General features: G+C 45.9%; 1 protein-coding gene across 6 annotated transcripts in view; it reads left to right on the top strand.

The window, feature by feature from the left end:
• LOC105568299 (RNA-binding protein Musashi homolog Rbp6) overlaps window positions 1–12,814 on the top strand; it is a 675,186-nt gene that overhangs the window by 462,911 nt on the left and 199,461 nt on the right. The window contains exon 1 of one of the 6 annotated variants that reach the window (XM_012023852.1): window positions 8,218–9,180. The exons of the other annotated variants lie outside the window; for them this stretch is intronic. The gene's annotated coding sequence lies outside the window, so the exon portion shown is untranslated. Of the gene's footprint in view, window positions 1–8,217; window positions 9,181–12,814 lie in introns of those variants that run through there. 6 annotated transcript variants of the gene reach the window in all.

Consider the following 12,814-nt stretch of genomic DNA (forward strand, 5'->3'; position numbering starts at 1 on the left):
GGACTAATGTCTCGCGAGCTTTTTCGTGACGGTCTCGTCTTCCTCCGCACCTTTCCGAGCGCGCTTCTCCTACGGCGACAGTCAGCGATATCCGGAAACAAAAGTATAACGTCAGCGAAATCTTCAATCCCGAAAATAGAAGCGTTTATTTGCGCACTGACGTAAGTAGCGCGAGCGAGGCGCACTCTGCCTTGAACAATGATTGCACAGAAACATTACGTCGACACCAATATAACAACTAACGTTTTACCAATGCACCCCGATATAAATGCGTATTGTTTAAGTTTCACGTTACGCATCTCAATACAATACTTTGTCGTATAAGTTTCCTAATAGACAATCGTAACAGTTTTTGTAAAAATTTCGACGGGCTATTTGTAAGCTCGAGACTAGGCCAAAGCGTATTGTTCTTTATTTCTCGTAGATTGAAATAAGAATTTCAATCTGCTCGGAGAGACCTGACCTTCTCGAATGAGGAAACTGCCACTTAGCTTAAGGTGAGCTCTTTAAGCGGGGCACGAAATTCACATCGGGGTTTCAACTACACGGTCGCGGATATGGTGTAATACCTGAAATGGTAACACACGCGCATGTTGTCGACCACGTCTGTCCATAGAGAGAAGGCAGGAATATCCATTTCGAGACATTTAACCCGACCTACTAGCGTGTCGAGACCGGTCGCGATTTACGGCGCTTCTAAGATTACCAGGCAGTTTCATTATGCTTTACGAAAAGTCGTCATCGCGCTGCTTCCTCCGCATGTGTTGTCACGTTGGCCTCCTCTCATCCTCTCGCTAGACTTTCCAACCGTTCTTGCGGCCCCTTAAGCGCGTTCCCCTGTGCTCACGGTCTCTCTTCTCTTTGTGTCGCGCGGAGAGGTCCTCGAGAGCTCGGGACCATAGTCGACGTCAAAACCGGAGATGAGAGCAACCGAGAAGAACAGAGACAAGATTTCCTCTCCGTCCCGAAGTTTTCTAGATGCTCGCGCGGCTGATGAGCGTGAAATAGAGTCGATACCGTTGTAATGAACGTGGGGGATTTCGTCGCGCGCATTACTTCCTCCCTGGATCGTTGACGCATCAAAATACAAGGTGCGTCGGAACAATCGTGTTTCCCTCTACGATAGAGTTTCACTCTCGACTTGCGGGAACGGTTGAAAGCTGCACGTGAAATCATGTTTCGATGGCTTTTCAGCGGGAAACAATTCGCGCCAGTAATGGGCGACGAGTTATCGAATGATGTTGATCGATCTTGTGATATTTGTTATAAGGAATTGTATGATTAATTTTTTTCTTGCCTTTATCGCTACTTCGTATATCTAAATTTCTTCTTAAGCATTTAATTTTTTTATTGCTGGGGAAAGATTAAGTATAGCAAAGGAGATACTTTGGACGATTATTAATATGCGTTGTGCTAGTGTGAAATAATTTAATCAGAACCTCAAAGCGAATTTATGCGTTCAAGTAGTCGTGTTAGCTGCGAAGTTTATATTGAAAAATCGGTTATTTGGTGAAATGCGAATATGTGTGCATAGAGTGGATTCGGATGACAAAGACTGCAGTTTGTACCGACGTTTCACAATGTTCCAAGATTACGCTATTTTGTACCTCTGTCGTTTTTGCCGAAAGAATCGTAAATCCGAGTCTAATCCTCTTACGATCAACGTCATAAGAGGTGCGAAACGAGCAATATCCACTTCTTAAAGGTTTATACGGTTAGAGGGGATGCTTGCAAAGATATCTGCGTGAGTGTAACATTTTTATAGTATGCCATTTTCTTAAATTTGTTAAACGTGCTTTGCAAATGGCACAAATGAAATTATGCCAATCTTGTTAACATCTGACAAGCAATGTTTCTCTTACTCATATTTTATACTTTTCTGAAATTCCTCATTATACGTCGTTATTAGTATGAAAATTATATTTCTCTTTTTTTAGTACGTCTTTGAAACCTACATATAAATAAAACATTTTGATTGCATTACCGATTAATGACCAAAATTCATTTAAATTGTTTTATGAGATATTTATCGATTCATACATATATTGCAATATTTAATCGCATTTACTCTTTTGAATTTACCTTAAATTAACGAATTAACTAAAATAAAGCTTAGACCCGTGCTATTTGAGTTTCTAATAACGGAATACATTTAATGATCTTGAATTCTAGTATCTTCCATGAAATTATGTGTAGAAATAATTACATATTAATATATATATTTTATTTTACAATAAAATAAATCTTGTATTATACATTTTTATTTGAACGTCGTTCTTACTTATCTGCACGTAGATAACAAGCAAGGATTACTTTGGACAAAGCATCAGCACGTATATTTCGTGAATGGCGCGGCAAACTATAGAAAGAGCTTGTGCAGACAAATATTAATAATCGTTCACGTATTCTCCGAAAATTCTCTTTTATGGTCGCGGTCTTAATGTCACGCGAATAAACGACGTCGTGGATTAATCGAGCATATAGCGTCGCGTTGGCGGGCATATTACGTGCAAACCAATCTAACGACCGAGAGTCATTAACGACCGAGCTTCACGGAACCCCGAGATACTATGGGCACACACCTGCGTGTACATTTCCGCAGAGTTACCAGCGACACCTCTTCCTTCTCTCCTGTCTTTAAGCAAACGCGAGTGAAACTCTGCCACGTAGATGCATTCGACGCGTTCTACTAATCACATGTTTGCTAACTACAATCATTTGCTACTTCTCTAACATCCGAATCAGTCGAATCGCATGTGGTTTCGCCAGCCACGAACTTTATACAAAGCGAGGACGTAAGGTTTAGAACAATTGACGTGAACAATTTCAGGAAGACAAAGAAACGGGTAAATTATCTCTCCGGAAAGATGAATTTGTAGATGCATTCTATTATTTTAAGAATTATTCTAAAAGTGGACACGTTATTCAGGTGTATTTAATATTCTGTGCAATACATTCTAAATTACAGAGACAGTTAAATTATTACATGCTTTTAATAAATATATTAAGTCATAGAATTCGTATTGCACTTATGGGTAATGGATTTATATTATATAAAAATAGCGTGCAGTTTAATAACTTTCGTTATGTTTTTGTAATAGGGGTCGCGTAAAAATATATTTTACAAGTTTTAATATTGATTATGTTTGAAATTAAGAAACGGAGCTATTAATTCTACGTTAAAATAATATTTGACACAGTCGCCAAATGCCTTCTTCCGTCGAAAGCATTAAGCATGATTTTCATCGATAAAAAGCCTTGTATCTTGGCAATCGGTATGACGATGGTAACTCTCTCTTATTAATGCCATTAATCACTCGATGAAGAACTGGCCACTGGGAGGAGAAAAATAAGAGCGTTCTGGGAAAAGGGAGAAGGATCCCGTAAATTTATCGCGCTGGTGAATTTTTCCTGGAGTACTTCTCCGAAGACGAAAGTAAGACGGTACGGAGCACGGTATCGTTTCGCCGCAGTTTCTCGTCGATTTTTTCGTAGATTTTACTTGATTCTCACGGTCGAGCAGGGGGAGCTGGCGTTGCTTTTCGAGGCGAATCCGAGGCCTTCTGTCCTCGATAAAAATTCATTTCCTTCCTTTGATTTACTCCAAGCACTCCGACCAACTCTTCTCGGCGCGTCCCTTTCCCTCTCGCCCTTGTCCTCACTTTCTCGCCATCCTCATGAAGTGAATGAGATAAATGCTTGGGAAGCACGAGGCGTTCTTACGACTGGATATAAATTTTTGCACGAATAAAATTCTGACGGTGAGCGATTCCCAGGGTGAATTTTGTAGGGTATGAAATCTTGACGAAATGCTACGTCGCTGAGTCGCCAGGTATGGTATTTGACGAACAGTAAACTGGCGCGCTCACTCGAAAATATGTTATTATTATTAGAAAAATTAATAAACCGTCGGGTAGACCTTAAAAACGGTGTAATTGAAATAACATTATGATCGAGCGAATATTGTAATTTTAGCTACTAAAACGATGCCGGTAATTTCGGACCAGGTATTTCGCCATCTTTGCCCTTCATCAATCACAGACGGCCTCAGATTATTCGTTTCCAGTTTAAATCTACTTTGATTGCGAAATTGTCGCTATTTACTATTTCATGAACTGGCAAGTTTTATGTCCACCGACCTTATCATGCCCTGGCGAAAAAGGCAGACGCGTAAAATACTGTCAATATCGATTAAGGCTTATCTCTTGAGACTCCAAGAGTCTCTACGGCGGACAGCTCTTCTCGGTGATGTGTAGCTACTGGGAGGATCTTGAGGGTCGCTGATGGCGCAATAGCTCGTTTTCGTGCGCCCTATTAATTACGAGGCAACGGCTCGCGTGATTCGAGCTATTTGCCCATCCACCTCTGGCTTTCTTGATCCGATCCGCTCGCGTTTCTTCTCTCTCGTCCGCTCTCTCTTCCTCCTTCCTTTCCTCCGACGTCCGACCTCGGAGAACTCTCTCCGAGCGAATTGCGAACAACCGAGTTCGAAGTGAATGAGTATTAAACGAAACGAAAGATTGACCCGAGAAGGAGACCTAGATGAGAGTGGAGGGGCGAGATGTCCTCGCGCCCTTCGAGCACGTCGAGTGTCTAACGTTTTAGGAAGAGTTTCAAGCTTCCCGTTCGGCCGGAGTGAGACAGGAGACGGCAGACAAGTCGGAAGAATATCGGGAAGCGGTTTTGAGGTAGACAGGCGAGGCGGGTCGCCCGGGATGAGCCACATTGCGGGAGATAAGTATCGAGCTCGAGAATCGCGACCAAAAATCCCGGCAACGTCATGCGGGAAAGAGCGAACTGGGTCGTGGAAGAGTTTCCACTGCGGTCGAACGATGCAATCGAACGGTCTCGTTCTCCCTCTTCCCGATTCCCCCCCCCCCGCGCGTACATCTTGCATGCGGGCCTCCCGAAACTCGGCTGCTGCCCGACGACGAAAACACGCTGCCCTTGTACTGTCACCGAAACAAATACTGATTGCGGAAGGCGAGCTAAAAGGGATCGAAGGCTGCATCGGCGTTCTCTTTCTTCGGTATCGAGGTTTCCGGGGGTACGAATCCGCTCATCGATCCCGCGACCGAGTTAATGGTACTTTTTCATTCACCCAATTTCAATGTTGCGATCTTGAATATCGTGAAAATTCGCCATTCCAAATGGAAACAATGCGACCGCGCGTTTTCCCGCAGTGTGCCGTGATCAACATCTAATTAACAATCGTGGATATATTTGTAAAATTAAGAAAGGAAAATTATTGTTGCGCGACGCAAATGGGTAACGAGTCGACGAATGTTGAAGAAATATTACTTTTAGACGGTTTTTAAAATTTCATGTCGTTTACGTTATCTCGAAGAGACGCTAAATTAACATGAAACATTTATCGCAAGATTTAACAAGTACACAGAAAGTTAAATAGATATTACATTAATTTAGCCGATGCTAAGTGTCGCTAAGACACAGGGTATAATAAAATCAGCACGAACGCGTCGTTCGAGTTGTTTGTATGTGCGCCACTTTCAGAATCAAGCGTTTCAATCTGTTCTCTACTTTGCACCGTCATAAAGATGAAGAAGCGTTTCACTTAGCAAGATTCACGCAATGTGTACGATTCGATTACGTTAACTCGTCGATTTGGTGACCGCGCGGAATACACGGTGACTGAAGGGCACCCCCGAAGGAAAGGGCAGACCCTCCCGTGCGGCGCGATAACTCAGTTACGTGCCAATATCATGATTACACGTCATCCTTGGCAGTCGACAGCCTCTAGAGTAATGATTATTGTGGGACCGTCGAAGCGGTTACGGGGGTCGCATTGACCAGCCAAATTTCTCGAGGCCAGTGAATAATCCGTCATTCGGTCGCCGTTAACCGTTTCCGCGGTAACGCGCTGTTATTACATCATAAATACGCAACCGCGAAGATATGATAATGGAAGCCCAAATGATTTCAAATGCGGAATGGAAAACGATTAATGGACGTTTGTTGGCGCGCCGGCTTCATTCTGGCTTCAAATTTCGAAATACGCCTTCGCGTATTTGGCATTTAAACGGCAATGCTGTACACGCTAACGATGCTTGACGTCGATATAACTGATATTTCTGCATATCCATGGCATAGAATAAAAAACTTGTCGCATAAATTATTACACGTGGAATTATTCACTAGAAATCTGCCGTAGGGAAAGCCCAGACGGGACAATACAGATTTATCTGCTATCGTAAGAGAGTCGATAAATTCCGAGGTTATCGTCAGTGTTATCTTCCGACATAGAGACGTCTCTACGCAGCCGGTGCAAGGATATTGCCAGCCATTGTAGTCGCGTCTGTCGTACGACAGAAGGAAACACGCGCCAATGCGGTTTTCCCGCCAAGTTCATTCAGCGTCTCGCTTTGGACGCAAGCCAAATGCACGCGAGCAAAGCAACGTTCGCCTTTCCTCTTGCCTCCCCCGTCCCTCGCAAGCGTCTCATCCTGAGTATCGGGGATTCTGCGCCCCTGCGCTAGGCGCTATCGGTAGCAATCGGCCCGCGTCCCTAACTCGTAGACCGAACGGCGGACAAACAAACCAAATTTCTTATCTCCTTCGGCGATAAGGAGAAAAAACGTAATACCGATATCGGTATATGTACTTTCGTGGAAGCTTGACCCGGGTCCTTACGACCCCAAAATGGTCGCCTATTCCCTTCGATAACCGCGGAACCATTCGACCTTATCCGAGGAGCCTTGACGGCACATTCCGGAGTGACGATACTTTCCCAAAAACGGCGATTCTTATGGCAGCTTCTCTCGCGAGCGGCGGTCATTGCGACAGTCCGCGTAGAGAGAGAGAGAGAGAGAGAGAGAGAGGGGGGGGGGGGAGAGAGAGAGAAAGAGAGAGAAAGAGAGTCTATAGTATTGGCGGCCGGCCAAGTCACGTTGCGGCTCAATGAAATCTTTCTGGGTTAGGTTAGACCCTTCCTTCCGCGTTAAGCATAGGATACGTTCACACCGAGACGCTAGATGAGCGAGAGAAAGGCCCCTGGCTTCCGGCCAGCCAGGCAGTGGAGCCGAGGAAACAGTTGGCTTCGGGATCCGACGGCAGCAGTAGTAGTGGTCAATATTGGCCGGACTCGGGTTCCGATCCGAGCGAGGGCTCGAACTACTTGCGCGGCGGGTCATCGCTGTTGCGTTATCTTGGCAGCTGTCGATAGAATATAGACAGAAACGGACTTTCATTGCAGTTGTCGGCTCGTTTCGCTTTAAACAGTTGAATAAGAGTTGCCCCCGATCTGAATTAAAGTTACGGGTAACATCCGACTTCTCGCTTCAAATTAAGTGCGAGCAATGATAAAAATAAAATCCACTGGCTATACAGTCAATTGACGGAGATCGATACGCGACGATATATGACGTATCGAGTGAGACGGGAGGACTGAATAGAATTTGACAACGACCCGACGCGGACAACGCGAAAGTTTCACGACTCTGTGCGGCATTTCGTACAATTCCTCCGCGAGTCTACCTTGAGATCTTGTCATCAGCTGGGGAGTAACTCGCGGACGCGTAACAAGTAGCCGCAAGGTTCACAAGCAACATCTGGCGGCTCGCGCGAACCTCTTCACTTCCGTGTGCTGATCTCCCCCGCTGCCATCCCGCCGTCAAGCGAGCGTGGCTTGGCATAGGCAGTCAGGCAGTCAGCCTCTCTCCTGGCATTAAGTATTCCCGTTGGGTCGGCACGGCGAGAAGGTTTCGCGAGGGAAGAGGAGGGAAATGCCGCGGGAGGAGAGGATACGAAAGCGGCTCGGAGCAGCGTGGCGCGTCGGTCGATGCTGGGGTGTGCTGCTGCTGGTGAAGGAAGGAAGGAAGCGAGCGAGAAGGAGAAGAGCCCCCGTGTCCCCTTTCCACCCCTTCTCTCTGCCTCCGTCTCTCTTTCTCGTTCCACCGCGCTCTTCTACCCTCCACCCCTTTAGGTTAGCTCTCTCCCTTCGTCTTCCTCTGGAAACGTACTCCCCCTCGAGCCGGTGGCAGCGCCCCGGGGGCGCCTGCGCGCCTCGGAGGGGTAGCGCTCGCTCGAGGGCGGAGGACGCGAAAGAGCGGGATGAAGGGGCCCCTTCCCGGAATACCCACTCGCCCCTCTATCCGGCATCCCACTCTGCCATCACCACCCGCGCGGCTTCTCTCCACCTCCCCTCGCTACGGCTTCACTGCCCGGGCCTCTACGATCGCCCCATTCTGTTCTCGGCGTCACAGCGTGCAGCATTGAAACCCGACGTACGGTGACGGAAGAGCGCGACGACGACCACCTGCCTGTGTGCTCGCAAGTCGACCTCTCTCTCTCCCTCTCTCTCTCTCTCTATCTGTCTGTGTCTTTCTCTCTCTCTCACTCTCTCTTTCTCTCTCTCTCTCTTTCTCTCTGTCTATCCTGGGTGCTCCTCATCTGTCTCGCTCGTACCCTCCCCGTGACAGTGGTAACACGAAGGATACACGAAGAATTCGTCTGATCGCAACGCTACCGGTTCCACTTGAGTCTGACAGAGGCGCGCCGATCCAGGAAAAGCCGTTGGAAGAGGGAAAGCACACACGCGAAACTGATTAGTACTCTTAAACATTGTGGTCTCGTCACGCTCGCGCGTAACATCGCCCGGCTCTGAGGGAGCCCGAGAATCATTTCAAGTGTCTTCCGTGAAAAGTGTACGATCGCAGCGCGCAACCCGTCACGTATTTGGTCCGGTGTGAGAAAAAGTTGTGAGCGAGCCGTCGAGAGGATATCCCGAGATAGATCCCCCCAGGATCGATGGTCTGCGTCAGTCAACTTGACTCGTCGTAAACAAGAGCACCGTCGTGAGAATCGCGCCGCGGATACTTCGAGGTACATCTTGACTTTTAGTGAATACAGCAAGATCCACGGGAGTGCGGTGAAACTCGTCGTGCTGGTGTCGCACGATCGACCTCGCACGGACAATAGGTATACGCGCGTGTGTGCTCGACAACCCGCGAACCCGCCGCTCGCAGTCGCCGGTCGATCAGATCGGCTCCGATCGAGACACCCGTCCCCGTTTCTCTCCCGCGCCGACCTCGCGCAGCACTCGGTATTCCGCCAGCGGTACCGGGTGGCTCTGCGAGTTTTCTTCAACCCCTCGGTGGTCATCACAAGGTGTACACGACGGCGGTCACTACGTACATCACGCCGCTCATCACCCCCGAGAAGGTACGGTGCGTGCAACCTTGTTCTCGTCGAACCCTCTCACCAACTCCTGTGCGCGAACCGGGCCTCCCCATCGAGAAGCCCGAAGGGCCTCGCGAGCTTACAAGTACCGCGAATGTTGCGCGCGCGCGCAGGTGTATATGCGTGTGCGTGGATGTGTGTCGCGCGAGTGCGGCTCCACATGAGCGCGCCGGATAGCGCGAAACCGTGTGCGTGCGTGAATGTGTGCGGTATGCGTAGGTGTAAGTACGCACGCGTGTATGGGTATGTGTGTGTGTGTGTGTGTGTATGCGTTGGCTGGGGGCATGTGTGTGGGTGGAGCTTGATCGTGGACGTCATCCGTCGGACAGAGGCGGACCACGACGGTNTCGTTCTCTCTCTCTCTCTCTCTCTCTCTCTCTCTCTCTCTCTCTCTCTCTCTCTCTCCCCCCCCCCCTCTCTGTCTCTCTCGCTATTCCCCTTGCCACCCCTGCCATCTCTTCCTTTAACCCCTTCTCTCTTTCTCCCCCTCTCTCTCTATCTATCTCTATCCCGGTTCCTCTTGCTCGTGCACTCCTCGCAACAATGTGCAGTGACCGAAATGTTTCACTGAGATGACAGCGGACAACTTCGTCTCGTACGAATCGTCCGTTTAGGTCTACTATTATTTTCGAAAATTTTCTCGGCTTCCGTTCTATCTACATAGGTAGATGACGTCTGCTCTATATCTCTCGCGGATGTACCTAAAATATTCGAGGCAAATTTGCACGGTTTACTCTCGCAAGCGGCGAACGTTGACGACGAACCAGTTCCCGTTCAGATTCATCATCAGCTGTCAGTTACCAAATGAAGTTTAATGCGGTCAGCTGTTAGCTTTTTGAAATGTACAAGATTAATGAGACGCATACCTGTCTCTTATTCGAAAATCACCATTGTCTAATTTCATTGTCTGTTTTAAAGTCTTTGCTACGCAAGGATGGAAATGTCGTTTATACATTTTACTTCGATTTATTTATTTTGAATTAATAAAGTAGAAATGGAAAATGATCCTACCTCCTTTTTAACGTTTGATAAAAGTAATCCTTTTTGGAAAAAAATTTGTAGCTATGACACATTTCCCTGTCACTTTAAATACTTTATTCGGTGTAATCGTTGAAAGTGAGCCGAGTAAATTTTGGTTTATATTGATTTTCATTTATATCGAACCTGAAATATTTGACTTTATTGAATAAATTTAATTTTTTACTCCATATTATTCAAACCTGTTGGATTTAATAGTTTACTGATTTATTTACGAATGGATTACAGTTTTACATTGGATTTTAAAGCAATTATTGTTCTTCTTTGTAGACGCAAACCTATTGAATTTACAATATCATATTTCACATTGTAATAAAGATTATTTCAATACGCACATTGAAACTTTTGTATTTATCACAATTACTTTGGATGATTGACCTATATAAATTGACTTGTTATTTGACAATTACGAGATAGCTGAGAATCAGAAAAAAATTACACCATAAAGAATATTCCATATAAGTGAAATGTTATCGGCACTAGATTTCCAATCAAAAATACTTATCCAATTCTCTACGAAGATGATATTGAGGACGATATCGCGAGATAAAGGGGATAAATCCTGCTTGAGAGACCGTATTACATTCCGAACGATATACTCGAGAGTATTGGTTAATTTTTTAAACAAGTACCGCGTGGTGGAGACAAAGTTTCCAAGAGTATTATGGCTCCTTCGCGCGCTTTTAATAATCTCGCCGCGTCGGTGCGTCAAATCGCATGAAAGAAATATTAATGGAATTAATAAGTTGAGTGGTCTGACGCGGATGACGGTGGAGAGAGGCGAGGTAAGCGAGCGCTATTTCCCTGTCGCGCGCGCGAAAGCGCTCCGGTTTCTTATTAAGGACTCTCCACCCTCCCATACAAACTTATTATCTTAAGTCCTTCGCTTCTCGAGGCGGAACGATAACGAGATCGTTACTTTCGAAGCGCCTTGTGGCAGCCGTCCAGCAGGACTTGCCTCTCGCTCCGTCTCTCTTTCTTCCCCGTTATCTCTTCGTCTCGATTGCTATCCGCATTGATTCTTCCACCCTTTCTAGTTTCAAACTGTCGCTTTATGATCATCCGATGTCGATCACATGTGTCTACTATGAATAGCCATCACGAGACACGTTCGTTGTTTCGACTTTCGCTGTTGCATTCTTCTTCTTCCTTCTCGTAATCGCCGAAGCTTCTCGTTACGTGCTTTTCCCTTCACATTTTGCATTCAAGTTGGTTGTACGAAGAAAAGGTTTATGTGTATCATTAATCCAGAATGGAGCTAAGGGGAGAAATGGACTTGCTCTCGATTCAAAACTTCGTTTTTTACTTTCACTTTTAGTTTACTAATCTTGCTTCTTTAATTTGTCTGAGGGGGAAACCAATGCCTAGAATTATACTTGTTTTACAGTCGGATAGCGAATTACTCAGTCAAATTTCGTCCTATCGTTGCTACGTTACGTTATTCGTACATGGTAGTCTATACAAACGTGAAAACCTCTGCTCGATACTAGTTTTCGATCATTGCACAGCGCATTTAAATAGAGTTCTTAAAACTTCCTGCCGCATAGACGGAAATTGTGGTAACGCATTGTCACGCGAAATAATCGTCACACGAACGATCCATCCACCTTATCTCTACGAACCTTCACACCCTCCCCTTTCGCTGACCTATATATCGCATCGCGTTGTAAAATTCACCGTTATCTGAAATACAATCTCTACTTCAGACTGTGTGTGGCACGATTTTACAGTGCCCGAGACATTTAATATCTTTTTAATATCGCGAGCATGGATCTGCAACTCGTGAGACTCGCAAATAAGAATGATAAATATTTTCCCGCGAATCATAGATATCCTCAGAACATAGTTATTACGTTGCTACGACGGCGCCCGAGAGAAAAATTAATGTTTTCCAATATAAAAATGCGAATTCCTATTTTTCGCCAAAAATGGATGGTGAAAATTGGCAATGCTTCGTAAACAACGATTACAGGCTTTTTCCAATCAATTATCGATGTTTCCGAGGTATCAATATTCCCTCGCTGTTTGCATCCACGAATAAAGCGTTTCTTTCGTCGATCCTTCCGTCGATGCCAAAAATAACTTGGCCCGAGGATGATTAGTACGTTGTATAGTATTAAATTAGCGTCCCATGACCAATTGAAGTTTAACAAGTGACAAGTGCGCGTGTTTTCAAGATGTAGAATGCGCCTCCTCTCTTCATTCTCATCGCAAAAATTTTCTTCGGCTGACAAATATCAATAAGCGACAGAAATTTTGGAATTAAAGCGGCGATGACGAAACGAGTTATTACGCGAACGGAGTCCTAAACTGCGCCCCTTTAAAGTTTGACGCGTTAGGACGCGAAGGGTCATTTTTCCGCCGAGCTCCCCACAGCGATGCGCCCTTCGGGGACAGGGCTTGATTACTCTCCGTCTTTTCCTGAGAACGACGTAGAAGCCTTTTTCTTCACCAAGATATAAAGCAAAATGCCAAAGTTTCCGGCCTGAGGACTATGACGATACGGCTCTTTATATCGTCCGGCGACGCCAGACTTCGTTTCCCAAGCAAAGCCCGGTTTGCTCGTTTCGCGAATGGC

The sequence above is a fragment of the Vollenhovia emeryi genome, unplaced genomic scaffold (genome assembly GCF_000949405.1).
Source record: "Vollenhovia emeryi isolate VEMERY1.0 unplaced genomic scaffold, V.emery_V1.0 DF939130.1, whole genome shotgun sequence".
NCBI classification, from domain to species: domain Eukaryota; kingdom Metazoa; phylum Arthropoda; class Insecta; order Hymenoptera; family Formicidae; genus Vollenhovia; species Vollenhovia emeryi.